This window comes from Homarus americanus, unplaced genomic scaffold (assembly GCF_018991925.1).
Source record: "Homarus americanus isolate GMGI-L3 unplaced genomic scaffold, GMGI_Hamer_2.0 scaffold34354, whole genome shotgun sequence".
Taxonomy (NCBI): Eukaryota; Metazoa; Arthropoda; class Malacostraca; order Decapoda; family Nephropidae; genus Homarus; species Homarus americanus.
This window is the reverse complement of record NW_024727436.1, coordinates 102,570-130,000: the sequence shown is the minus strand read 5'-3', so window position 1 is coordinate 130,000 and position 27,431 is coordinate 102,570. Positions and strand designations below refer to the sequence as shown.

At 45.0% G+C, this 27,431-nt stretch overlaps 1 long non-coding RNA gene across 1 annotated transcript in view; it reads left to right on the top strand.

Moving 5' to 3' along the window:
- Positions 1–27,431, top strand: part of LOC121865854 — a 77,522-nt gene that overhangs the window by 33,084 nt on the left and 17,007 nt on the right. Inside the window, exon 2 of the long non-coding RNA XR_006088838.1 lies at positions 5,348–5,377. This is a non-coding gene — a long non-coding RNA (uncharacterized LOC121865854). The remainder of the gene's footprint in view (positions 1–5,347; positions 5,378–27,431) is intronic.

Genomic DNA, 27,431 nt, shown 5'->3' with positions numbered 1-27,431 from the left:
ATTAACACTGACACTCTACCTTAACTAGATACCTTCACTTAACGCACCAGTTAGAAGACAAAATTAACACTGAGACTCTACCTTAACTAGATACCTTCACTTAACACACCAGTTAGGAGACAAAATTAACACTGAGACTCTACCTTAACTAGATACCTTCACTTAACGCACCAGTTAGGAGACAAAATTAACACTGAGACTTACCTTAACTAGGATACCTTCACTTAACACAATTGTGTTAGGAGACAAATTAAACACTGAGATTCTACCTTAACTAGATAATTTTACTCTTAACACAATTGTGTTAGAATATCAAATTAACACTGAGACTCTAACTTAACTAGATACCTTCACTTAACACATCAGTTAGGAGACAACATTAACACTGAGACTCTACCTTAACTAGATACCTTCACTTAACACACCAGTTAGTAGACAACATTAACACTGAGACTCTAACTTAACTAGATACCTTCACTTAACACACCAGTTAGGAGACAACATTAACACTGAGACTCTAACTTAACTAGATACCTTCACTTAACACACCAGTTAGGAGACAACATTAACACTGAGACTCTAACTTAACTAGATACCTTTACTTAACACACCAGTTAGGAGACAACATTAACACTGAGACTCTACCTTAACTAGATACCTTCACTTAACACACCAGTTAGGAGACAAAATTAACACTGAGACTCTACCTTAACTAGATACCTTCACTTAACACACCAGTTAGGAGACAAAATTAACACTGAGACTCTACCTTAACTAGATACCTTCACTTAACACACCAGTTAGGAGACAAAATTAACACTGAGACTCTACCTTAACTAGATACCTTCACTTAACACACCAGTTAGGAGACAAAATTAACACTGAGACTCTACCTTAACTAGATACCTTCACTTAACACACCAGTTAGAAGACAAAATTAACACTGAGACTCTACCTTAACTAGATACCTTCACTTAACACACCAGTTAGGAGACAAAATTATCACTGAGACTCTACCTTAACTAGATACCTTTACTTACATCGTATTTCCCTTCCTTCCTGGTGTGTTAAGTGAAGGTATCTACTGCAATATTTTCCTTCTTATTTACAAGCAATATTTATCGTATTAACCCTTGGGAACCTGGATCTAAGAATCGCTGCGTCACTGCACTAGATATCACCTCTACCTTAACACGGATCTAAGGCCAATGTCTCCTTACTGCACCCCATCAAGTACCAAGAAGCTGAGAGAGAGAGAGAGAGAGAGAGAGATTTTGTCAAGCATCGTCAACAGTTAGTCTTGCATGTATATAGGCAAGGCAGGTATACAGTTCAACATGTATATAGGCAAGGCAGGTATACAGTTCAACATGTATATAGACAAGGCAGGTATACAGTACAGCACATGCGAATAGCTTAATACCTGTGTCAGTACTTCACCTTCAGGAGCACCTACAGTAGTACTCGGTGTAGAAGTGTTTGAGGGTCACGTACTGTACCGAGAGCTGGCGTGCCTCAGGGGGATGAGTTGGGTTCTTCTACTGTTGGAATGTTCGCTTATTTCACGCCTGCTTGGGAGACTCACCTTGAAAGATCATTACTTCTCCTCCTTCCTTCTTCCTCTTCCTCTCCTTGCTTATCCTCTTTCCTTTTCTTCCTCCTCTCTTTCATTTTTCCTTCTTCCTTCTCATGCTCCTCCTTCCTTCCCCGTTCCTCCTCTTCCTCTTCTCCTTCTTTATCTTCCTCCTTCCCACTTCACCTTTCCTCACTCCTCCTCCCCATCTCTCCTCTCCCTCACTCCTACCTCCTCATTCTCCTGCCTCTTTTGATACCTCGACAAGGTAGAGAGAGGCAGGGGGGCAGGGCGACTCATCTGCCACCACGACACACCCTGCCAGGGACCTGTCGTGTCAACAAGAGTGTTATGTGTGTGTGTGGAGGGGAGAAATATCTCTCTCTCTCTCTCTCTCTCTCTCTCATACACACACACGCACACAAACATTCGCTCTACCAATCACAATATTAGTCCTAGATTAGAGATAAAGAGAGAGTCAAAGTTTAAGTCCGGGAGGCAGAGACGAGACAAAACGAGACAGACACAGACAGACACAGAGATAAACACAGACAGACACAGACACAAACGTGGGAGAAAGGAAAACTGAAGTGAATGTAGAATGCAAAGTAAAAGTGTATTGCGAATAAAATATCAGGTAAAAAGTTATTAAAGAGAAAGCGAAGTGGAGAACAAGAATGTGTAAACTATTGGAATCATAGAACAAAAGACGATCGGGGTGTATAGATGAAGTGACAAAAGACGATCATGTTTTTAGATGAAGTGACAAAAGACGATCGTGTTTCTAGATGAAGTGACAAAAGACGATCATGTTTCTAGATGAAGTGACAAAAGACGATCGTGTTTATGGATGAAGTGATAGAAGACAATCGTTTAATAGTCGAAGTGACAAAAGACGATCGTATTTATAAACGAAATAACAAAAGACTGTCGTATTTATAGGCGAAATAAAAGACGGTCGCATCTATAGACGAAATGACAAATTCCTGGCGTTTATTTGGCCCTCAAACTAACGAGCTGAGGACAAGTAACACGATGCTCTCACAACATTGACTCTCTCTCTCCCTCTCCTCATCAAACATCTAACCCAATTTAACCTAACCTAACCCAGTTTAACGTATATGTAACCCAACCCAACCAAAACCTGACGTACTAGGTAAGGATATGTTAGGTTTGGTTAGGTTACGTTAGTTTGGGTCTGGTTTAGGTTAGGTTAGGGCCTGTGTAGTTCCGCCTCCCAGTAAAGATGTACTGTACTTGGTCCCACGTACACTGACCACGGACATAAACAGTAACGGTGAGGCCATAAACCATTCCTTTACTACGACACACACACACACACACACACACACACACACACACACACACCACAAATGGATTCTCCAACTTTGCATCGTAAATTCACATCTCCAGATAGGAGGAAAATTTACCGTAAGATTATTTAAGAAAGTTTTTAAATAAGATGAATAATGATATAAAATGATTGATACTTTCTCTTTTGTTCTGTGGTAAAGGTATTTAAAGTGGTTTGACGTGGTATGGTGTGGTGTGCCGTAGTGTGGTGTGAGTTGGTCTGGCGTGGTGTGGTGTGGTGTGAGTTGGTGTGGTATTTTTTATTTTTTATTGTTTTTACGGGGATTAGCCCACCCGGGCACAGGTCACTGACCCACATCGGGGCCTGGGGGGCGAAAATGTAATAATAATGATAATAATAATAATAATAATAATAATAATAATAATAATAATAATAACAATAACAATAAAGAAATACAAAAATTAAAAAAAGATCAAAAGTGAGAAACAATATATGTATGTTGTGTTGTCAATAGTAAGAGAAACAATTGAGACCCTGCAATTGTGTGTAAATGAGGCAGAAAGTCAGATCATCAATCTTGGACTTGGTCACAATTTTCGTGATGCCATATGGCAGCAGAGTCTACCATTAGACAACACATTATGCTTCCACCTGGCGTGGTGTGACGTGGTGTGTACTGTGGTGTGGCGTGGTGTGACGTGGTGTGTACTTTGGTGTGGTGTGGTGTGGTGTGGTGTATACTGTGGTGTGGTGAAGTCAGGGAGTGAAATGCGTGGAATGACAAGGTCGTTCTGTGGTCATTGTCGACTTGCTGACCGTCCTGTGTGTCTGTCTCCACCACTAACCTAACTTAATCTAACCTAACCTAACTTAACCAAACCTAACCTAATGTAATCTAACCTAACCTAACCAAATATTCAACAAAAAACAACAAAATCAGAATAAACAAAAAATCAAATAAAACAACATACGAAAACAAAAACAACTCAACAAAATCAAGAAAACAAAAACAAAAATACAAAACAATAACACAAAAAATCACCACAATTACGCGGGAAAAGTATAGATGACAGAAAGTAGGACAAGTTGATCCTCGACGTAAACAAAAGAGGATCGAGGGAAGACGACTGGATCCCTTGTGAGTCGGGTTTATAGGTCTGGAACCCTCTTGACCCTGTCTTTTTGTGGGTGGGGGGGGGGGAGTCTCACTACATATGTGTTGCTTGTTGTTGTGGTGGTTGTCTAGAGGAGAGAGATTGTGGTAGTGGTGGTGACTGGTGGTGGTTGATTGTATCTATCCATCTATCTCTCTGTCCATCTATCCATTTATATAATTTATCTATCCATCTCTCTCTCTTTATCTATTTATCTATCCCAGTGAGCCAATCAGTTCACCAGGGCAAGAAAGCCAACCAGTTTAAACCACTCAGTACACCAAGGACAGAAAGCCACCCAGTTTAAGCAACCAACTAAGCCAGTCAGTTCACAAGGACGGAAAAGCCACCCTGCAGACTAAGCCACCACACAACAAAAAAACTCACCCCAAATGTCATAAATATTTAGCCTTGTGGTGGGGTGACGGTTTTTCCTGCATATAGTCTCTGGGTGAGGCATTGTTTGGTGGCAGGAGTGTGTGGTGAGGGAGGGAAGGTCACCTGTGGGTACCTGTGCTGTCACCTGTGGGTACCTGTGCTGGGTGGTGTGGGTACCTGTGCTGTCACCTGTGGATACCTGTGCTGGGTGGTGTGGGTACCTGTGCTGTCACCTGTGGATACCTGTGCTGGGTGGTGTGGGTACCTGTGTTGATACCTGTGGGTACCTGTGCTGGGTGGTGTGGGTACCTGTGTTGACACCTGTGGGTACCTGTGCTGGGTGGATATGGAGAGGGTGTGGGGGAATAGTGTATGGTGTGTGTGTGTGTGTATGTGTGTTGATATTACTGGTTAGCTGAGGTTAGATCTGGTTAGGTCTGGTCAGCTTAGGTTAGGTTAGGTCAGGTCAGCATAGGTTAAATCAGCATATTGAATGACCTAAGTAACTCGTTCGTGACACTTAACACGTTCAGGCGTTCACCTAACCGTTCGTGCCTGCAATCCATCATTCAAGCTCTCTATCAGTGCACGAACGTTGCAGACACATTGTTTCTGCAACACGCATTCAGCCTATGACTTGAACACACACACACATACACACATACACACACACACACACACTATAAATATTCAACTTTATCATTGCTTCCTGGAGTCTCAAAGGCTCTTACGATCTTTTAGGGGGAAATAAATCACCTGAAGATTGACCCCCCTTAGCTTAATTCACCACTTAATCCCAAAAATCCTCCCTATACCCCTTAAATCACCACTTAATCCATAAAACACAGGATCTATCCCCTTAAATCCGGACCTAATCCACTTAAATCCGGACCTAATCCACTTAACCGGGATTTCTTTTACCCACAGGGCCCTTGAGAGCCGTAAGCCGCTACTCTGGTAAGTGGTCCTATTATGAATATTTCTAGTAAGTGGTGCTGTTTAACCTCTTGCTACTACCCTTTAATGATATTTTCTTGTGAGAGAGAGAGAGAGAGAGAGAGAGAGAGAGACCTGAATGAATAAAAGAGAGAGAGGGAGAGAGAGACTCCTGAATGAATAACAGAGAGAGAGAGAGAGAGAGAGACCTGAATGAATGAATAAAAGTGAGAGAGTGAATGGGAGTGAGAGGGAATGAATGAGAGTAAGAGAGTGGGGTAGGAAGGGAAGCTACGCTTTAATTCATATGACTGAACCTGCCCTCTCTCTTTCTCTCTCTCTCTCTCTCTCTCTCTCTTTTATTGCCCAGTTATGATGTTATTTCCGTTGTCTGTTTCACCCTTAACTGTGGCTGTGTGTGTGTGTGTGTGTGTGTGTGTGTGTGTGCGCGTGCGTGTGTGTGTGTGTGTGTGTGCTGCGCGTGTGATTGTGTGTATGTGTGTGTGAGAGAGAGGTATACATTTAATAGGGGAAGGAAGGTAGGAAAGCCAGATCTAACGAGGGGGAGAGGAGGGTAGGAGGAGAAAGTCATTCCTAACAAGGTGAAACATAGTTAAGGGTTGTAAATAAAGTGGGGGGAGGGAGTAGTGGCCCTTACAACAGAGAGGGGATGGCTGGGGGTGAAGGGGTGGGGTAGCGAGGAACATGTATATAAAATTAGGGGGATGAGGGTAGGGGTGTTTTGGGGTGGGGGGAGGTAGGGGGTAGCGGGCCTTACAACAGAGGGGTGTTTATGGTGGGGAGGGAGGGGAAGGTATGGAATGGGGAGGAAGGGAGTGTGGTAGGGGAGGTGGAAGGGTGAAAGGGAGAGGGTGAGGGTGTGGTAGGGGAGGGAGAGGATGAGGGTGTGGTAGGGGAGGGAAGGATGATGTGGTAGGGGAGGAGGAGAGGGGTGGGAGAGGATGAGGGTGTGGTAGGGGAGAGAGGATGGGTGTGGTGGGAGGGAGAGGATGAGGGTGTGGTAGGGGGGAGGAGAGGATGAGGGTGTGGTAGGGGAGGGAGAGAGGATGAGGGGTGTGGTAGGGGAGGGAGGATGAGGGGTGGGTAGGGGAGGGAGAGGATGAAGGTGTGGTAGGGGAGGGAGAGGATGAGGGGTGTGGTAGGGAGGAGAGGATGAGGGGTGTGGTAGGGGAGGGGAGAGGATGAGGGTGTGGTAGGGGAGGGAGGGATAGGGTGAGGGAGGGAGAGGGTGAGGGTGTGGTAGGGAGGGAGATAGGAGGGAGAAGGTTGGTGGTGGTGGTGAGGGATGGGGAGGGGATGAGGGAGGGGGTGAGGGAGGGAGGATGAGGGAGGCGGTATTACAGTAGTGAAAGCGACCTTCAACAAGCTCTGTATTCATTACGACAAACTCTAATACGTTCATGTGTACACCACCAGTAAGTTCATGTGTACACCACCAGTACGTTCATGTGTACGTACATCATCCTGTACGTTCATATATACAGTATAATCTTATTTTCCAAAGCTTTGTCTGTTTGTATACTAACACTATCTATCTATCTATCTATCTATAATCTATCTATCTATCTATCATCTATCATCTATCTACAATCTATCTATCTATCTGTCTATTTATCTACCCATTTCTAACCCATTCGAACAATCTCGCCTCTGCTTCCTCTCACCCTCCCTCCCACCCCTCCACCCTCACCCTCCCTCCCGTCCCTCCCTCCCTCCCACCCTCCCTCCGTCACCCCTCACCCTCCCACCCTCCCTCCGTCCCTCCCTGACCCTCCCTCCCTCACCTCACCCCTCACCCTCCCTCCGTCCCTCCTCACCTCCCACCCTCCCACCCTCCCTCATCCCTCACCTCACCCTCCCACCCTCCTCCCTCACCCCTCCCACCCTCCCTCCGTCCCTCCCGTCCCTCCCTCACCCTCCCACCCTCCCTCCTCACCCCTCCCTCCCTCCGTCCTCCTCCGTCCCTCCCTCACCTCCCCACCCCCCCCCGCCACCCCTCACCCTCCCACCGTCACCCCTCACCCTCCCTCCGTCCCTCCCTCACCTCCCTCCTCACCCCACACCCTCCCTCACCTCCCACCTCCCACCGTCACCCCCTCCACCCTCCCTCCCGTCCCTCCCTTACCCTCCCACCCTCCCACCGTCACCCCTCACCCCTCACCTCCTCCGTCTCTCCCTCACCCCTCACCCCTCACCCCTCCCTCCGTCCCTCCCTCACCCTCCCCTCTCCCACCGTCACCCCTCACCCCTCCCCCTCCCTCCGTCCCTCCCTCACCCTCCCTCACCCCTCACTCACCCTCCCTCCGTCCCTCCCTCACCCTCCCACCCTCCCTCATCCTCACCCTCCGTCCCTCCCTCACCCTCACCCTCCCCACCCTCACCGTGTTATTCAACCTCTCTGTATTTTCCCTGTGTCAAAATTTTCCCCGTGTTTTTAGGGTGAAATTTCCCTCCCTGTTTTAGCGATTTTTTTCACTTGCTCCAAAATATCGCCAGCACGAACGATCTCTAGTGCCTGGCGTTCTGTTCACCTATCGCCAGTACGAACGATGACTACTACCTTGCGTTCTGTTCACCTATCGCCAGTACGAACGATGACTAGTGCCTGGCATTTTCTCCCTACTTATCGCCAGCACGAACGATCTCTACTACCTGGCGTTCTGTCCACCTATTGCCAGTATAAGCGATGACTACTGCCTGGCGGTCTTTCTCCACTTATCGCCAGTACTAGCAATGACTACTGCCTGGCGTAGTAACATCAACACTGGTCAATTAAATATACAATAATGGACACTCCTGCTGCCCCAAATATTACCCAAGCGTTTGTGTGTCTTTGAGGTGTTTGTTTAAGCGTTTGTGTGTGTTTGATGTGTTTGTTTAAGCGTTTGTGTGTGTTTGAGGCGTTTGTTTAGGCGACTTAGTCCCTTCTGGTTCACAAAGGTGCTTATGATGATGGATGCTTCTCGTTGACTGATGAAAAAACGTTCATTGTTCTGTGTATAAACGTTCATTGTTCTGTGTATAAACGTTCATTGTTCTGTGTATAAACGTTCATTGTTCTGTGTATAAACGTTCATTGTTCTGTGTATAAACGTTCATTGTTCTGTGTATAAACGTTCATTGTTCTGTGTATAAACGTTCATTGTTCTGTGTATAAACGTTCATTGTTCTGTGTATAAACGTTCATTGTTCTGTGTATAAACGTTCATTGTGGCCAACGTTTGTGTACAGAGTGGACGTCAACACAGCTGTAAGTCGATCAGGTGTTGTTTGTAAACATTGATTAGGTTAAGTGATGTGTGGTGGAGGAGGAGGAGGGAGGAAGGAAGGAAAGAAGTAGGAAGAAAAGGAGGAGGAGGAGGAGGAGGAAAAGTAGAGAGTAGGAAGAATAGGAGGAGGAAGAAGAGGAAGAGGAAGAAGAAGCGTAGGAAGAAAAGGAGGAGGAAGAAGAGTTATTTAGGTTTTATCAGGTAATGAATAATGTTTTAATGCTCTATCACACACACACACACACACACACACACACACACACACACACACACACACACACACACACACACACACACACACACACACACAACACACACAAAAGGGACAATAATTATGTACAGTAAAACATCAATACAGGTGGTAAACAGATGAGAACCGCTAATTAGTAATGCCCTGCACTAGATAGGAAGGGAGGGAGATGGGGAGGGGTGTAGAGGGGAGAGGATATTGATAGGTAGGGGATATAAGAGACAAGCGACCCCTCCCACCCACCACCACCACACACCCCTACATCCTACCACACACCCTACCACATCCCACCACACCTCTACCATCCCACCACCTCTACCACATCCTACACACCTCTACCACATCCCACCACACACCTCTACCACATCCCACCACCCCTCCACATCCCCACCACCTCTACCACATCCCACCACACACCTCTACCACATCCCACCACACACCTCTACCACATCCCACCCTTGCTCTACCACAGTATCACCTAACAGTCCACCTATCATGAACAAATACCTTTAATATAAGACCTAATATTGGTGGTGTTATGGTGTACATGGATGGTTATGGTGTACATAGATGGTGTTAAAGGTGTACATGGTGTTAAGGTGTACATGGATGGTGTTAAGGTGTACATGGTGGGTGTACATGGATGGTGTTAGGTGTACATGGTGTTAAGGTGTACATGGATGGTGTTACGGTGTACATGGTGTTAAGGTGTACATGGATGGTGTTACGGTGTACATGGTCTTAAGGTGTACATGGTGTTAAGGTGTACATGGGTGGTGTTATGTATGCGTTTTAACTACTGCTCAAGGTTCTGACTTCAATTGGCTCTCTAGATGCTTGATGATGTGTGGAGGAGGAGGTAGAAGAAGAGGGGGTGGAGAAGGAGGTAGAAGAAGAGGGGGAGGAAGAAGTGGAGGAGGAGGTAGAGGAGAAGAGGAGGAGGTAGAAGTGGAGGAGGAGGAGGAGGAGGTAGAAGAAGAAGAAGGATGTAGAAGAGAAGAGGAGGAAGGTGAAGAGGGAGGAGGAGGAGAAGAGGAGTGACTTAGATACGTTCTTACGAGACAGTCAGCCAAGTCAATCAGTCAATCAGTCGGCCAGCTCAGTCAGTCAGTCGGCCAGCCCAGTCAGTCAGTCAGCCAGCCAGTCAGTCAGTCAGTTAGTCAGCCCAGTCAGTCAGTCGCTCAGCCAGCCAGTCAGTCAGTCAGTCAGCCCAGTCAGTTAAATAGTTGTCACATGACTAAGTAACTCACTTTCCATGTTAAGCTGTATTCATCACCTGATTGGCTAAGCTACATTCCTCATCTTATTCTTGATTGGTCGTCCGTTCGTGTGTTATATGATCTGCATGCTGATAGGCTGCCTTGTGACGCATTCTTGAGACCCGTGACTTGATTGGCTTAGCTCGTCTCACTGCTTCCATTCCTGTGTTTTGATTGGCTTAGCTCGTCTCACTGCTTCCATTCCTGTGTTTTGATTGGCTACCGTTGTATTATTGTGATTAGATCTTGTTTATTCTGAGTACCGCGTCATAATCTGATTACCTGACCTTATTCTTGTCATCTGATTACCATAACTTGGGTCCCTGATGGCTCTTCTGTCTCCTGATTGGCTGGCGTGTTTAGCATTCCTTCGTTCTGGCACGTGATTGGCTCTAGTGACATACCTTTCCCAATTACTATCACCTGATTGGCTTTCCTGAATGGCTAACCTGACACGTGACCGGTGATTGGCAGCCTACTCCACATCCACCAATCACCTGACGACTCACCAGCTCTTGGGAATAGGGATTCGAGTTCACGGGTTCGATTCCACTTGTGGTGTGTGTCCGAGTGTGTGTGTGTGTGTGTGTGTGTGTGTGTGTGTGTGTGTGTGTGTGTGTGTGTGTGCAGTATAGCGTGGGAACTGGACCACTCCCTCCTCCTCTTCCTCCTTCCTCCTCCTCCCTCTTTCTCCTTCCTCCTCCTCCCTCTTTCTTCCTCCCTTCCTTCCTCCCTTCTATTTCTTTATGTCTATATTAAAACCAGAAAATGAAACGGAGAGAGAGAGAGAGAGAGAGAGAGAGAGAGAGAGAGACTTGACTTATCGACTGACCTATACAGGGTTGTTCTCTCCTCTCTCTCTCTCTCTCTCTCACCTGTCAAACGAAGAGAGATAACGAATACGAAAATTGAGTGAGAGATAGTAACCCCCTCACATTTACTTACAGACAGAGACACACACACACACACACACACACACACAAACAGACACAGGGGGTAGCAACAAAACGGGACTCAAAACAGTGAATTTACACAAGGTGACTCTGTACCCTCCCCTTCCCCACACCCCTTACCCTCCTCCCCTAACCCCACCTCCTCCTCTCCCGCGCCTCCTCCCTTACCTCCCCCCGCACCACCTCCCTCCCGTGCACCTGCTGACCCTCAACCCACATACTTCTCATGGTCACCTGAGAGAGAGAGAGAGAGAGAGAGAGAGAGAGAGAGAATTGAATTGAATTGGAGAGAATTGAATTGAATTGTAACAGTTTATTTAGCCAGAAAAACACAGATACAGAGTGGATAATAATAACAGTATTAACATGGCTGAGCCAGTTGAGAACCTGAGCTGCACCTGATATATACTATACATTTATCTCAAGGAAATATTATGTAACATTTAGTATCATCCGGAATAGTACAATAACATGGTGGTAATAAGAACATCTCATAATGTTACCACGGTTATCACTTCAATATTTATTAATTTTATTTATTTATTATTATTATTATAAATATATACATTAATTACAGTGGAATTGAAAAACATGGGTTGTACAGTATTAAGGTTGAACAAGAGGACAGAGCTGTCAGTATTATTGCAATGGTAATTTCTTATCTATTTACATTATAAGATCCGATAAAACGGTTTTGATGGTACAATAAAAGCAGGACCCTACCACACCGTGTGAGCATATAGTGCGTCCCTAGCCACCCCATGTATCCAGGCCTCTAAACCTCACTACAACAACAGTAACTATAATAACAACAACAACAATAATAACAATACTAACAGCAATAACAACAATAACAACAACAACATCAACAACAACATTTCACTGCACAACAACAATATAACAACAACAAACAATAACAACAATAATAATATTAACTTAACCAACACAATTATGTATCAAGTATTTGTGTTGCCTAAGGTGTTACTGTTGCAACACACCCTGCCAACAGTATCATGATGCAACACACAGCCTCCAGGGTCGGTATTAACAGTTGGTCGTAAGTTAAGTGTTAAGTGTTTAAGTTAAATGTTAAGTGTGTAAGTTTAGTGTTATAAGTTAAGTGTTTTTCTCGTAGTGAAGAGAATGTGTCTTATTTCCTGCCTTAAGTTAACACACATAGTCAATTTCGTTAAAGTTCTTAAGGTAAATTTTCCTCGTAAATGCAGATGTTATTAATACTATAGGTGCTACTGCTATTACTACTACTACTACTGCTACTACTACTACTACTACTACTACTACTACTACTACTACTACTACTACTACTACTACTACTACTAATACACAATACTACTATACTACTACTACTACTACTACTACTACTACTACTACTACTACTACACTACTCTCATCAAAACCATGGCCTCAGCCTCCCCAACCACACCTTCGCCGCCATTTTATTACCTTAATATTAAATATCCTAATACATAAGTAGCTTCTCTTATCTGTTGAGTTAGTTGAGCCGCAGATCTATGCGACATTCAGTGACTGTTGCCTCATAGTCAATATCTGCAACTGTTGTCGGCTTTCGGGCCAGCCTCTCGTTCCCCTAAGGCAGAGCAAAGCCGACCGAAGGAGAGAGAAGGACAGACGACATCTCATCCAGGCTGTAACATAACTTCTGGGTTGCTGCTTCTGTTCAGAAATCACCTCCGCGAGTCTGGCGTAGAAACATCTTGCACTTGGTCCCATCCACCAGAGGTTGTGAACACTAGAGGTGAAGCTGCCTTGATCAACGTTCTGAATTCTCTCCCGTATGCCCTTATCTTGTCGTTCTCGTTCCTCCTGTGTGCAGCATCGAGAGCTAAGTTACGGTGACATGCGGCCATGGGATCAAAAATCCTGATGTGTCGAAGGCTCCTGTCCCGCGTCCAGAATCCTCGAGCACTGACGTCAACACGGGCTTCGTTCGATGTGTTTGAAGTCCTATGTTGGAAAATCTCACCGTCAATGGAAGGAGGGTCGGTTCTACCATGACATCACGGCAGATTTCCTTCAACATATTTGCTGTAGAGATCCCTTACTTCGTCATGCCTCATGCATATGAAGCCCCTTTCTTGCACCATGGCGTGATCGACGTCATAGGAAGAGCCACACGCATTGGGAGAGCTAAACCTTCTACTGGCCAACCGTACCTTAGAGCAATGGCATCTGTAAATTCTTGTTTATTGAGACTGAAACCATTTGCCCTTATCGGTAACGTAGTTAACCAGTTCGAGGCGCCCACCTCCTGCGCTATAGTTACTTTTTTCTTCAAATTCTCTGGTACTTGCAGCAACAGGTGCTGCAACTTATCACTTTGGCTGTGCTGTCGTTCTGTCGTAATGGGCCTTCGAATCTTGTTTACTTCACTGGTACTACTACTACTACTACTTTTCTTTTAACGTGGCCTTCATCCTCCCCCAATAGCCACACCTTCGCCGCCATTTTATTACCTTAATATTAAATATCATAATACATAAGTAGCTATCCTATCTGTGCTACCACTACTACCACTTTTTTTACTACCACTACTACTAGTACTACTACTACTACTAATAACAATCATCATCACAGAGACCTTAACGGTGTGTGTTGTGGGTCCCTCTTGCACCCAGCCTACGCCTTAACCTTTACCAAGGTCATAACATGCTTTTACCGGGGAGGTGACGGGAATGTTGTGGGGAGACAGAGAAAAGGGGGTGTGAGAGAGGGGGAGGGGTGGTGGGAGTGGGAAGGAGGGATGCTGGGGAGAGGAGGTAGGGTAGGAGTAGGTGCTAGGAGAGAAGGTGGAGATATTAGTAGTAGTAAATTATTAGGATGGGTTAGGTTGGGTTAAGGTAGGTCAAGTTAAGGTAGGTCAGGTTAAGGTAGGTCAGGTTAAGGTAGGTTAGGTTAAGGTAGGTTAGGTTAGGTAGCTTAGGTTAGGTAGCTTAGGTTAGGGTAGGCCAAGTTAAGGTAGGTTAGATTAAGGTAGGTTAGGTTAAGGTAGGTTAGGTTATGGTAGGTCAGGTTAAGGTAGGTTAGGTTAAGGTAGGTCAGGTTAAGGTAGGTCAGGTTAAGGTAGGTTAGGTTAAGGTAGCTTAGGTTAAGGTAGCTTAGGTTAAGGTAGGCCAAGTTAAGGTAGGTTAGATTAAGGTAGGTCAGGTTAAGGTAGGTTAGGTTATGGTAGGTCAGGTTAAGGTAGGTTTGGTTAAGGTAGGTCAGGTTAAGGTAGGTTAGGTTAAGGTAGGTCAGGTTAAGGTAGGTCAGGTTAAGGTACCGTTAGGGGGGTTAATCAGCAGGTGAGTTAAACAGGTAAGTTAATCTTCAGGTGTTGTTAATTTACGAAGGAATGGAGATACATCATTGGGTAGTGTTGTCTGACAGGTGTGTGGCGATGGTGCAGGTGTGGCGCCGTAACACACACACACACACACACGAGTTCTCCTAGGTATTGCCTCGCGGTTTGGGGTCTTTCTCACCTCCTTATCCTCCTCCTCACCTCCTCCTCCTCCTCACTTTCTCCTCCTCCTCACTTCCTTCTCCTCCTCTTCCTCCTACTCTTCCTTCTCCTCTTCACCTCACCACAACCACCGCGTCACTAGAGGAGAAATTATGTGACCAACAGGTGATATATTTTAACCTCCGTACACCGTGTGTGTGTGTGTGTGTCTATCTGTACGTGTGTGTATATCTGTGTACGTGTGTGTGTGTGTCTATGTGTTCCTTCCGGCCTCCCAAGCGAAGACAAAGTCAAGGTCAATTTAGCTAGGCAACCCCACCCCACCCACCCCTTCACACCCCTCCCCACCCCACCCACCCCCTCCCCCACCCACCCCTCCCCACCCACCCCCCCCCCCCACCCACCCCCCACCCACCCTCCACACACACCTGAACAACGCGCCCGGATTTGTACTGTAACCTCCCCAAACACACACGAGCTCCGCTATTGGGCAACAGGTCGCCTCCTCCGCCCAACAAACTACACCAGGTCTCATTAATGGCGTATTGTTAGTGTGTGTTAATTTTTTTTGTGTTAGGCGTAATTACGGGATACGCTTGTAGGAGAGTTAATTTTGCGTAATATATGGTGTGATTGTTGCGCTGGCCCACTTTTGTCTGTCTTCGCTTGCCTCCTGTCTGTCATTCATCTCTTGGTTCGTCTGTTCATCTCTCTGTCTGTCTGTCTGTCTATCTATCTCTCTGTCTGTCTGTCTGCCTGTCTATCGATCTCTATCTGTCTGTCTGTCTATCTATCTCTCTGTCTGTCTATCTGTCTGCCTGTATGTCTGTCTAACTGCCTGTATGTCTGTCTAACTGCCTCTCTGTCTGTCTCTGTCTGTCTGTCTATCTGCCTGTCTGTCTGTCTGTCCGTTCACTCGTTGTTTCATGTTGTAATTAATACGTCTGTAATTTACTTAATCTAAAATAATCTGAGAAAATCTGGATTATGTACAGATTAAAAACACAAATAACCTAATGTCTTTATATAAACATAAAATCTGTCTTTCCTAACAATATAATAACTCATACCTTCATAAAACTTGAGAAAATCTGTAATGTAAGAACAGATTTTACCGATTTAAAAAAAAAAAAGTCTCCATTTTGTGCTTCGGTCTGATCATGAATTGAACTTATCGCTTTCAAGATTATGGCGGACGACCTCTGGGGTGGGGGAGGTGAGGTGGGGGATGAGGAGGGGGTTTGAGGGTCAGTGGTAAGGGTCGTAAGGTCATCTTGAATGATAGTGGAATAAGGTCTGTGCCAAGAAGACCTGACACACACACACACACACACACACACACACACACAGAGCATCTTGTTCTGCCTAATGTTAATCCATTAGTCTCTGTTTTTTGTGTCAATCCGGTTATATTTGTTATCGTTTTTGTAACTTTAGAGCGTTCGTGAGGCGCCATCCGGATTCATACCTACGACACGTAAATTGGGGGTAAGGTAGGTTAATAGACGCCATGGAGGTTAATGGGTGAGAGATGAAACTAATAGGTAGGTGGCTAATGGGGTGATCTAGCAGGTTAATGGGAAGGAAGGACTAATAGGGGGTAGGTGGCTAATAGTGATCAGCAGGTTAATGGGTAGAAGGTGACTAATAGGAAAAACAAGGTAAGGTAGGTGGTTAATGGGTGATCTGCAGGTTAATGGGTAAGGAAGGTGACTAATAGGTAAGGTAGGTGGCTAATGGGTGATCTAGCAGGTTAATGGGTAAGGAAGGTGACTAATAGGGGTGAGGTAGGTGGTTATGGGGTGATCTAGCAGGTTAATGGGTAAGGAAGGTGACTAGGGGTAGGTAGGTGGCTAATGGGTGATCTGGCAGGTTAATGGGTAGAAGGTGACTAATAGGTGAGGTAGGTGGTTAATGGGTGATCTAGCAGGTTAATGGGTATGAAGTGACTAATAGGGTGAGGTAGGTACAATGGGGTGATTCAAGATTAATGGGTAAGGTGACTAATAGGAGGTAGCTAATGGGTGATCTAGCAGGTTAATGTAAGGAAGGGACTAATAGTAAGGTAGGTGGCTAATGGGGTGATCTAGAGGTTAATGGGTATGAAGGTGACTAATAGGGTAGGGTCAATGGGGTGATCTAGCAGGTTAATGGGTAAGGAAGGTGACTAATAGGGGTGAGGTAGGTGGTTAATGGGGTGATCTAGCAGGTTAATGGGTAAGGAAGGTGACTAATAGGGGTGAGGTAGGTGGTTAATGGGGTGATCTAGCAGGTTAATGGGTAAGGAAGGTGACTAATAGGGGTGAGTGTAGGTGGCTAATGGGGTGATCTAGCAGGTTAATGGGTAAGGAAGGTGACTAATAGGGGTGAGGTAGGTGGCTAATGGGGTGATCTAGCAGGTTAATGGGTAAGGAAGGTGACTAATATAGGGGTGAGGTAGGTGGCTATTGGGTGATCTAGCAGGTTAATGGGTAGGAAGGTGACTAATAGGGGTGAGGTAGGTGGTTAATGGGTGATCTAGCAGGTTAATGGGTAAGAAGGTGACTAATAGGGTAAGGTAGGTGGCTAATGGGGTGATCTAGCAGGTTAATGGGTAGAAGGTGACTAATAGGGGTGAGGTAGGTGGCTAATGGGGTGATCTAGCAGGTTAATGGGTAAGGAAGGTGATAGGGAGGTAGGTGGTTAATGGGGTGATCTAGCAGGTTAATGGGTAAGGAAGGTGACTAATAGGGTGAGGTAGGTGGCTAATGGGGTGATCTGGCAGGTTAATGGATGAGAAGGTGACTAATAGGGGGAGTAGGTGTGATGGGGTGATCTGGCAGGTTAATGGGTAAGGTGACTAGGGGTAAGGTAGGTGGCTAATGGGTGATCTAGCAGGTTAATGGGTAAGGAAGGTGACTAATAGGGTAAGGTAGGTGGCTAATGGGGTGAGCTGGCAGGTTAATGGGTAAGGAAGGTGACTAATAGGGGTGAGGTAGGTGGCTAATGGGGTGATCTAGCAGGTTAATGGGTAAGAAGGTGACTAATAGGGGTGATGTAGGTGGCTAATGAGGGTGATCTAGCAGGTTAATGGGTAAGGAAGGTGACTAATAGGGAATTGAGGTGGGTAGCAATGGGGTGATCTAGCAGGTTAATGGGTAGGAAGGTGACTAATAGGGGTGGTAGGTGGTTAATGGGGTGATCTGGCAGGTTAATGGGTAGGAAGGTGACTAATAGGGGTAAGGTAGGAGGCTAATGGGGTGATCTAGCAGGTTAATGGGTAAGGAAGGTGACTAATAGGGGTAAGTAAGTGGCTAATGGGGTGATCTAGCAGGTTAATGGGTAGAAGGTGACTAATAGGGTGGAGTAGGTGGCTAATGGGGTGATCTGGCAGGTTAATGGGTAAGGAAGGTGACTCATGAGTGGGTAGGTGGTTAATGGGGTGATCCCAGGTTAATGGTGAAGGTGACTATAGGGGTAAGGTAGGAGGCTAATGGGTGATCTAGCAGGTTAATGGGTAAGGAAGGTGACTAATAGGGGTAAGGTAGGTGGTTAATGGGGTGATCTAGCAGGTTAATGGGTAAGGAAGGTGACTAATAGAGGGTGGTAGGTGGCTAATGGGGTGATCTGGCAGGATAATGGATGGAGGTGACTAATAGGGTGAAGTAGGTGGCTAATGGGGTGATCTGGCAGGTTAATGGGTAAGGAAGGTGGACTAATAGGGGAAGGTAGGTGGCTAATGGGGTGATCTAGCAGGTTAATGGGTAAGGAAGGTGACTAATAGGGAAGGTAGGTGGCTAATGGGGTGATCTAGCAGGTTAATGGGTAAGGAAGGTGACTAATAGGGGTGAGGTAGGTGGCTAATGGGGTGATCTAGCAGGTTAATGGGTAAGGAAGGGAAACTAATGGGTTAAACTCAAGGAAGTTAGCTAAAGGGGGAAGGCACAAGGTAGAATAGGTAAGGAAGTAGGTTAATGGGTAAATCCGAAGGTTAATGGTTATGGAGGAAGGTCAGTGCAGGTAGTGGGCAGGTGAGGTAGACCAACCCACTGTAGGATACGGCAGCCCACGATAGGTCAAGGTGAAATCCGGCCTGTTGTTGGAGGGAGGATAGGTAGGCTGGGATAGGTGTGAACATGTGCTTAGGAATGGGATAGGATGTCTTAGGAATGGGATAGAATGGGTTAGGATGTCTTAGGAATGGGATAGGATGTCTTAGGAATGGGATAGAATGGGATAGTATATTTTAGGAATGGGATAGGAAGGGATAGAATGGGTCTGGAAGTGTTCGCATGGGTTAGGATGGGCTAGCATGGGTTGTCTATCTGTCTTTCTGTCGACTTTTGAATCCAGGTAGTGTGTGTGTGTGTGTGTGTGTGTGTGTGTGTGTGTGTGTGTGTGACTGACAGCAAAGTAATAATAGTTTTGTGTATGTATGTATGTATGTATGTATGTTGTACTATATATGTATGTGTTGTAGTGTGTGTGTTTGTGTGTGTGTGTGTGTGTGTGTGTGTGTGTGTGTGTGTGTGTGTGTGTGTGTGTGTGTGTGTGTGTGTTTATATATATAGTGATGATGTAATGTTCCTAGTTATATAGGTGTGGCGGAGTGAAAGTGTGGTGAGGTGTTACTTCCTGTTCTGTGTTGGGGGAGGTAGATGCTAATGTGGGGGAGGGGGCAGGGGGGTGTTAGTCAGAAGTGGGAAGGGAGGGTGTTAGTAATAGAGAGGGAAGGGAGATGTTGGTGAGGGAGGAGGAGAGTGTTGGTGAGGAGGGAGGAGGAGATGATGGTGAGGGAGGGGGAAGGAGGAGATGATGGTGATGGGAGGGGGAAGGAGGGGAAATATTAATAAGGGGGGAGGGAAGGAGGTGTTGATATCTATTTCTGTCTGTGTCTCTCTATCTCTGTCTGTCCGTCTGTCTCTGTCTGTCCGTCTGTCTGTGTCTGTCTGTTCTCTCTGTCTGTCTGTCTGTCTGTGTCTGTCTGTTGTCTCTGTCTGTCTGTTGTCTCTGTCTGTCTGTTGTCTCTGTCTGTCTGTTGTCTCTGTCTGTCTGTTGTCTCTGTCTGTCCATCTGTCTGTGTCTGTCTGTTGTCTGTGTCTGTCCGTCTGTCTGTGTCTGTCTGTTGTCTCTGTCTGTCCGTCTGTCTGTGTCTGTCTGTTGTCTCTGTCTGTCCGTCTGTCTGTGTCTGTCTGTGTGTAAGTTATAGTCGTGTTGTAAGTGCTTATTATTCTCGTTCTTTCTGGGTTAGTGTGTGTGTCTTATGTAAGTTTGTCTGTCTGTCACAATAGTGTTGCTTACGAGATTGTATTGTTGTTGTTGTTATTGTTTATGTTGTTGTTATTATTGTTTTTGTTATTGTTATTATTGTTTTTGTTATTATTATTATTATTATTGTTATTTTTATTATTGTTTTTGTTATTATTATTATTATTATTGTTATTTTTATTATTGTTATTTTTATTATTATTATTATTATTATTATTATTATTATAGATACAACATAATAACGTAACTACTATATTATGTAATTGGGCCTAAAATACAACATAATACAATAGGTACAGTAGAATAAGGTAATTACAGCGGCTATGTATTGAGAGTTTGATGTGTCGTCACTAGTCATGGGAAGAGTTTGTCTCTGTTGAGGTCAGAGGTGGAGGTTGTGTGTGTGTGTGTGTGTGTGTGTGTGTACCTGCTACTTACCTGAGCCTTCTGTGTGCTATTGGGTTACCTGAAGATTACACCCCTTACCCCAAACCCCCTTTCCCATCCTTACCCCTCTTCCCCTCACCCTGGCTTATTTCACCTGAAGAATAATAATGATGGTTGGCTCTCGTGTCAAGGATGGCCTGGCACTCGGGGCACCTTGGCGTGGATGTGTTGAAGCCAGCTGAGTGACCCAGTGTCAAGGAATAATCCGTGAAGACCGGATAACTCGCCAACTGCACTGGCTAACCATTATCCCGGAACACGATCTGCAAATCGATTAACATCCAGGTTCACAATTACTGCTGGGTAGACAGAGGCAAATGGCGTAAAGAAACTTGCCCATAGTTTCATCCTGTCCGGGGATTGAACCTGGGTCTATTCATCGCGAGGCGAGCATAATAACCATTACACACTCTAACGGTAATTTAACCTAACCTGACATAACTTAACCTAACTATAACAAAACCGACCTTCTCGATTATTATTATCATCATCTTCATCATCTTAGTTATACTACTACTACTACTACTACTACTACTACTACTACTAATAATAATAATAATAATAATAATAATAATAATAATAATAACTCGATTAAATCCTGTTCTTGAGTGTACCAATAACGTATTAGCAGGACCAACACACGTACAGTACACGGCAGCAGGACTAGAGGTGTACAATACGTATTATATCATTGACCTTTGACCTCTGGCACCTGAAGGTCACCAAATACAGGATATAAGTATTTCCTCAACACAATTGTTGTGTTATGTAAATGATCATAAATCATCGTTTATATATCAAAACACAAGAGCAAGATCAATCACCATAAAAAGACGAATAATAATGAGAATAATAATAAAAATACCCGTAAATAATAACAATAATAACAATAACATCAATAAAAAACAATAACTGGACACCATTGACACCAACTGACCAATCACCACACAATATAAAATGACGTCAGAACCCCAACCCCCGATGATTGGTGGATGACGACGATGACACAATAGGAAAATAAACATGGCGGTATATTTTTCAAGTTCATACAATCAAGAACAATAAATCACACCCCAGTTTATGTTAGAAATATTATACCCGGGTTGTGTATTGTATTATGAAGTCATAGGCAAGATATAAACAATAGGCGGTAGATATTTTATACCTGTTTGTAATGTGAGATTGATAAATAATTAACGGGGTGGAATATTTTTGTGTTTGTTTGGCATTTATCGTAGTGGTGAATGTGTTTGTTTGTTTGTTTGTTGTTTTGTTATTTGTGGGGGTTTTTTATCTGCTGTTCTTAGTTTGGTCCTCTCTCTCTCATATACATACATACATACATAAACATTACATACATACATACATACATACATACATACATACATACATACATTCATACATATACACACATACATACATACATACATACGTACATACATACATACATAAACATTACATACATACATACATATATACATATACATACATACATACATACATACATACATACATACATACATACATACATACATATACATACATACATACATACATACATACATACATATACACACACATAATGAGGTAGAAGACTATTAATACTTTTACATAATGATGAAACACAAGATGGATTAAATTATCTTAGGTCATTAACGAGTCATTATAGGTGTACTAAGTAATTACCTTGTTAGTGAGTGTGATATTTTTTCTTCTTTCTTTTTTCTTCTTTCTTTATTTTTTCTTCTTTCGTGATGTAATGAGTTTTTCTCTTTTATCTGTCTCTCTTTTTTTCCGTTTATTTCTGTTTTTTTTTGCTATTTTTTCGTTTTTTTCCGCTATCTTTCATTCTCTCTCTCTCTCTCTCTCTCTCTCTCTCTCTCTTAATAAACATCACTATTATTAGTTCCTTGTGTGACTTAAGAGCCGTTCGTGAGTGATCGTGAGACGTTCGTGTAGTGAAATCATCTTCATGTGACTATGGACCCGTTCTTCAAGGTAGTGGGCGGTGGGTGGTACAGGGCGTGGGTGTAGTGGGGTGTGGGTGGGATATAAGGGGTGTTTTGGGTGGAGTGGATGGTGTAATAGTGGGTGTGGTGGAATAAGTGGACGGGTGGGTGGGTTAATTAAGTGGGTGGAGTGGGTGGGTGTAGCAGGTGTAGAAGAAGTGGGCGGGTGGGTGTGGGTGGGTGGGTTAATTAAGTGGGTGGAGTGGATGGGTGTGGGCGGATCAGACACTCAGCCCACCTCACCCAACAGCTCCGTTACATACTGTGGGCGGTGTTCATACTCCGGTTTTTACACCTTCCCCTTATCCCCCCTTCCTCTTCCTCCTCTTCCTCCTCCTCCCCTCCTTCTTCGTGTTATTCTCTTTTTCTTCTTAATTACTTCTTTCTCTCTGGTAGTCGTCTTTTCTTTATCTATCTACCTGTCTGTCTTTCTATCTATCTATATATCTGTCTGTCTGTCTGTCTGTCTGCCCCACTTACAAAAAAAGCATTAATCTCCACATAGCGAAAATCCCCCAAATTCCTTTCGGATATAGGAAAAAATCCCCAAAATACAAGAAAAATTCCTAGAAAATCCCCACATAAGGAAAAAACTAAATTTCCCTCACTGTTACAATAAAAAAAAACATTAATTCCCCAAAATACAGTAAAAATATCCCTAGAAAATCCATCCACATAGGGAAAATCCCCCCAAATCCCCTACAGTAACAGTAAAAAAAAATTAGCTTAGGGGATTTAGGCAGGTAGAGGTGGGTGACCTTACACCTGTGGGGAAGATCGAGCACAATAGTCGCTGGTAGATTAAATGTTGTTGTTGTTGTGCTGGTCCTCTACCCCCCTCTAGTGTCTGTCCTAGCACCTGCTCTCTCTCTCTCTCTCTCTCTCTCTCTCTCTCTCTCCTCTCTCTCTCTCTCTCTCTCTCTCTCCAACAAATCCGATCGTAACATAAACAACTTTGGCGCGAAACTTTGGAAATGAGACTGACCTCACCTAAAAAATATCACCACTCATGTACACATAATATCTACCTACAGCTAACACACACACACACGCCTTGACTGTACACAATATTACATGTACACCTCCCTCAACACCTGTACGATGGCATTTGTAACACCTGGGATGCAGTTGTCGCAGGTGGCGTTCTGCAATTGACAGTTTAATTGATTCCCGCCAATTACTCCGTTTCCCAAAGTTTCCCGCCACTCAAATTACGCGGGAAAATTAGTGGAGTATTGTTGACAAGGCTGGACGCCTATCCAGTGGGGGGTGAGGGGTGAGGGGGGGTAGGTAAATAGGGATATGGAAGGGGAGGAGAGGAACAAGGAGATAAAGGAGGGGATGGGTGAATAGAGAAGGAAAGGGAATGGAGAATAATGGAATAGGTAAATAGAGAGGAAGAGATAAGGGGAAGTAAGAGGTAAAGAGGATGTGTGTGTGTGTGTGTGTGTGTGTGTGTGTGTGTGTTGTGTAACGTCCACCTGAGTACCACATCAATATACCATCAATCAAAACAAAGGTGAAAGCATCAACATCTGTCTGTCTGTCTGTCTGTGTCCGTCTTTCTGTCAGTCTGTGTCTGTCTGTCTGTCCACACTCACAACACAACACTGTAAAACTCTCCGCTTAATTACCTGTGCCGCTTATTATACCTCCACACACACACACACACACACACCTGTTGTAGTGGAGATTGACAGGTGTGTGTATGTGTTCTCTCTCTCTCTCTCTCTCTCTCTCTCTCTCTCTCTCTCTCTCTCTCTCTCTCCCTTTGATCCTCTTCCTCTCCTTCTCTCTCTTCCTCCTTCCTCTTCTTCCCATCCTTCATCTCTTCCTTCTCCTCCTCCACGCATCACCTCTCTCTCTATTCTTCCATCACGCTTCCGTTCCCCCGTTCATCTGTCGCTGCCTGTACCGTTCTTCTGGGCGTACCGTACCGTTCTGTACTGTTCTTTAGCATGTACCGTACCGTTCAGAGATACTGGAAGAATACACTATCATTGTACCGTATTAAGAGTCAGGTGGTGGGATTGTACCGTCATTGTACCGTATTAAGAGTCACGTGATCTGATTGTACCGTCACTGTACCGTATTGGGCTCTCTCCAGGGTAATTAGCGGGTCATGAATTGTTTCCTTGTTCAGTTACGTGATGAGAAGGAACATGTTTAGGTGATGTTCAATTTGTTCAGGTGAACAGGTGAGGCCAGAGTCATTAGCAAGTGATGTCAGCCAGGTGTGTAGATGTAGCCAGGTGTGTAGATTTAGTCACAGGTGAGCTGGACGGTAGACGCCTTTTAGTTCTCGAAAGTGAAAGGTGTGAGAGAGAAGTGAAGAGAGTGAAAGGGAGAATGGTGAGTTAGAGAAGGAGGGTGGAGTGATAGAGGAGGGGGTGAGAGGGAGGTGAAAGTGGGTGAGAGGTGGGGGTAGGTGAGAGAGGTGGGGGTGGGTGAGAGGTGGTGGGTGGGGGAGGTGAAGGTGGGTGAGAGAGAGGTGAAGGGTGGGTGAGAGAGAGGGAGGTGAAAGGGTCGTTCAGGTGTAATACGATCGTCTGAGCTAAATAGAAAAGGTCAGATACCCTTCAGAGACCACCAACTTTAACACTAACGTCCGTGGTCTGTGTTTCAGGGTCCATGGTCCGTGGTTCAGGGTTCATGGTCCGTGGTTCAGGGTCCATGGTCCGTGGTCCGTGGTTCAGGGTTCAGGGTTCATGGTCCATGTTTCAGGTCCGTGGCCGTGTTTCAGGTTCATGGTCAGTGGTTCAGAGTTCGTGGTCCATGTTTCAAGGTCCGTGGTCCATGGTTCAAGTCCATGGTCCGTGGTTCAAGTCCGTGGTCTGTGTTTCGGTCCATGGTCCGTGGTTCAGGGTTATGGTCTGTTTCAAGTCCGTGGCCCGTGTTCAGGGTCCATGGTCAGTGGTTCAAGTTCGTGGTCCATGTTCAGGTCCGTGGTCCATGGTTCAGAGTCCATGGTCCGTGGTTCAGGGTTCATGGTCCGTGTTTCAGGGTCCATGGTCCGTGGTTCAGGGTGCATGGTCCGTGGTTCAGGGTTCGTGGTCCGTGGTTCAGAGTTCATGGTCCATGTTTCAAGGTCCGTGGTCCGTGGTTCAGAGTCCATGGTCCGTGGTTCAGAGTCCGTGGTCTGTGTTTCAGGGTCCATGGTTCCTCAGGGCAATTAATTAAGACGAACCAAACCTCCTAACCTAACCTAATACCAACATAACCTAACCAGTAACTCTTCCACCGTTAATTGGGTCAGGTGGTCACACAGGTGGTTGGGTGTTACGGGCCAGCTGCAGGTGGTGAGGCAACAGGTGGTGGTGTGAGGGTTGGTCACAAGACAATGTTATCTCTATAAAAAACACAATGTGATTTGTCATTAGTGATTGTCGGTCGTGTGTGTGTGTGTGTGTGTGTGTGTGTGTGTGTGTGTGTGTGTGTGTCGTGTGTGTGTGTTTGTTTAGGAACGTATGTGTGTGTGAGTTGGAACGTGTGTGTGTGTATTTGTTTGGGTGTTTGTGTTTGCATGTACGTGTGATTTTGTGTGGGTGTTTGTTATGTGTGTGTATATGTGTGTATACGCTTGTGTTAGGGTGAAGCATAATGTATGTATGTATTCAGTTGTAAGTGTACACGTGTGTGTGTGTGTGTACAAATCATCAAGAGATTATTACTCACCGTGTGTACAAGGTGACGCCGCAGTTAATTAGTTATGTGTGTGTGTGTGTCGGGAGTACACACACACACACCCTTCCTTCACCCACTACACGGGAGAAAGAAAGTAGGAGGAGAAGGAGGAGGAAGAGTAGGAGGAGGAAGAAGAAGAGTAGGAGGAGAAGGAGGAGGAAGAGTAGGTGGAGGAAGAGGAACCAGCCACAGTCTTCCACAAAGTACGGCATCTAGGAGCGCCTTGGGTCTGGTGGGGCAGCTAATCGACCTACATCTTTCCTCACTACACTCCTTCGATACCTACACCTACCTACTTTATCTACCTACTTTACTACCTACCTTACCCCTTACCTACCTACCTACTTTACCTACCTACTTTACCTACTTTACCTACCTACCTACTTTACCTACCTACCTACTTTATCTACCTACTTTACCTACCTGCCTGCCTTACCTACCCACCTACCTACCTACTTTACTGCCACCTACCTCTTTATCTGCCTACTTTACCTACTCCCTCCTACCACCCTTTACCTCCACCTACCTCTTTTCTCTACTTTACCTACCTACCTACTTTACCTCCCTGCCCACCACCCACCTCTCACCTTTCTCCTCCCATCTACTAACCTACCACTCCTCTCACCTCTTTCCTACCCCTACCCCTTCTCCTCTTTCCTCTCTACCTACTACCCCCTTCCTACCACCCCACTTTTCTCCTCTTTCCTCCCCCTACCTCTTCCTTTCCTCCTCCTCTTCCTCCTCCCACCTACCCACTACCTACCTACTCCTACCTCTTTACCTACCTCCTCCTGCCTCCTTCCTCTTACCCCTCCCCACCCACCTACTCTCCTCACCACTTTACCTACCTCACCTTACCTTCCTAAATATTGACAGTAGGAAATAGGAAGAATGAGTGTATGCTGTCATGTATGCTGTAGTGTATGCTGTCATGTATACTGTATGAGTGTATGCCGTCATGTATACTGTAGTGTATGCTGTCATGTATACTGTATGAGTGTATGCTGTCATGTATACTGTGGTGTATGCCGTCTGTATGCTGTAGTGTATGCTGTCATGTATACTGTATGGTATGCTGTCATGTATGCTGTATGAGTGTATGCTGTCATGTATACTGTATGAGTGTATGCGTTATACTGTAGTGTATGTGTCATGTATACTGTATGAGTGTATGCCGTCATGTATACTGTATAGTGTATCGTCATGTATACTGTATGAGTGTGTCATGTATACTGTGAGTGTATGCTGTCATGTATACTGTATAGTGCTGTCATGTATACTGTATGAGGTGTATGCTGTCATGTATACTGTATGAGTGTATGCTGTCATGTATACTGTATGAGTGTATCTGTCATGTATACTGTATGAGTGTATGCTGTCATGTATACTGTAGTGTATGCTGTCAAGTATACTGTATGAGTGTATGCTGTCATGTATACTGTATGGTGTATG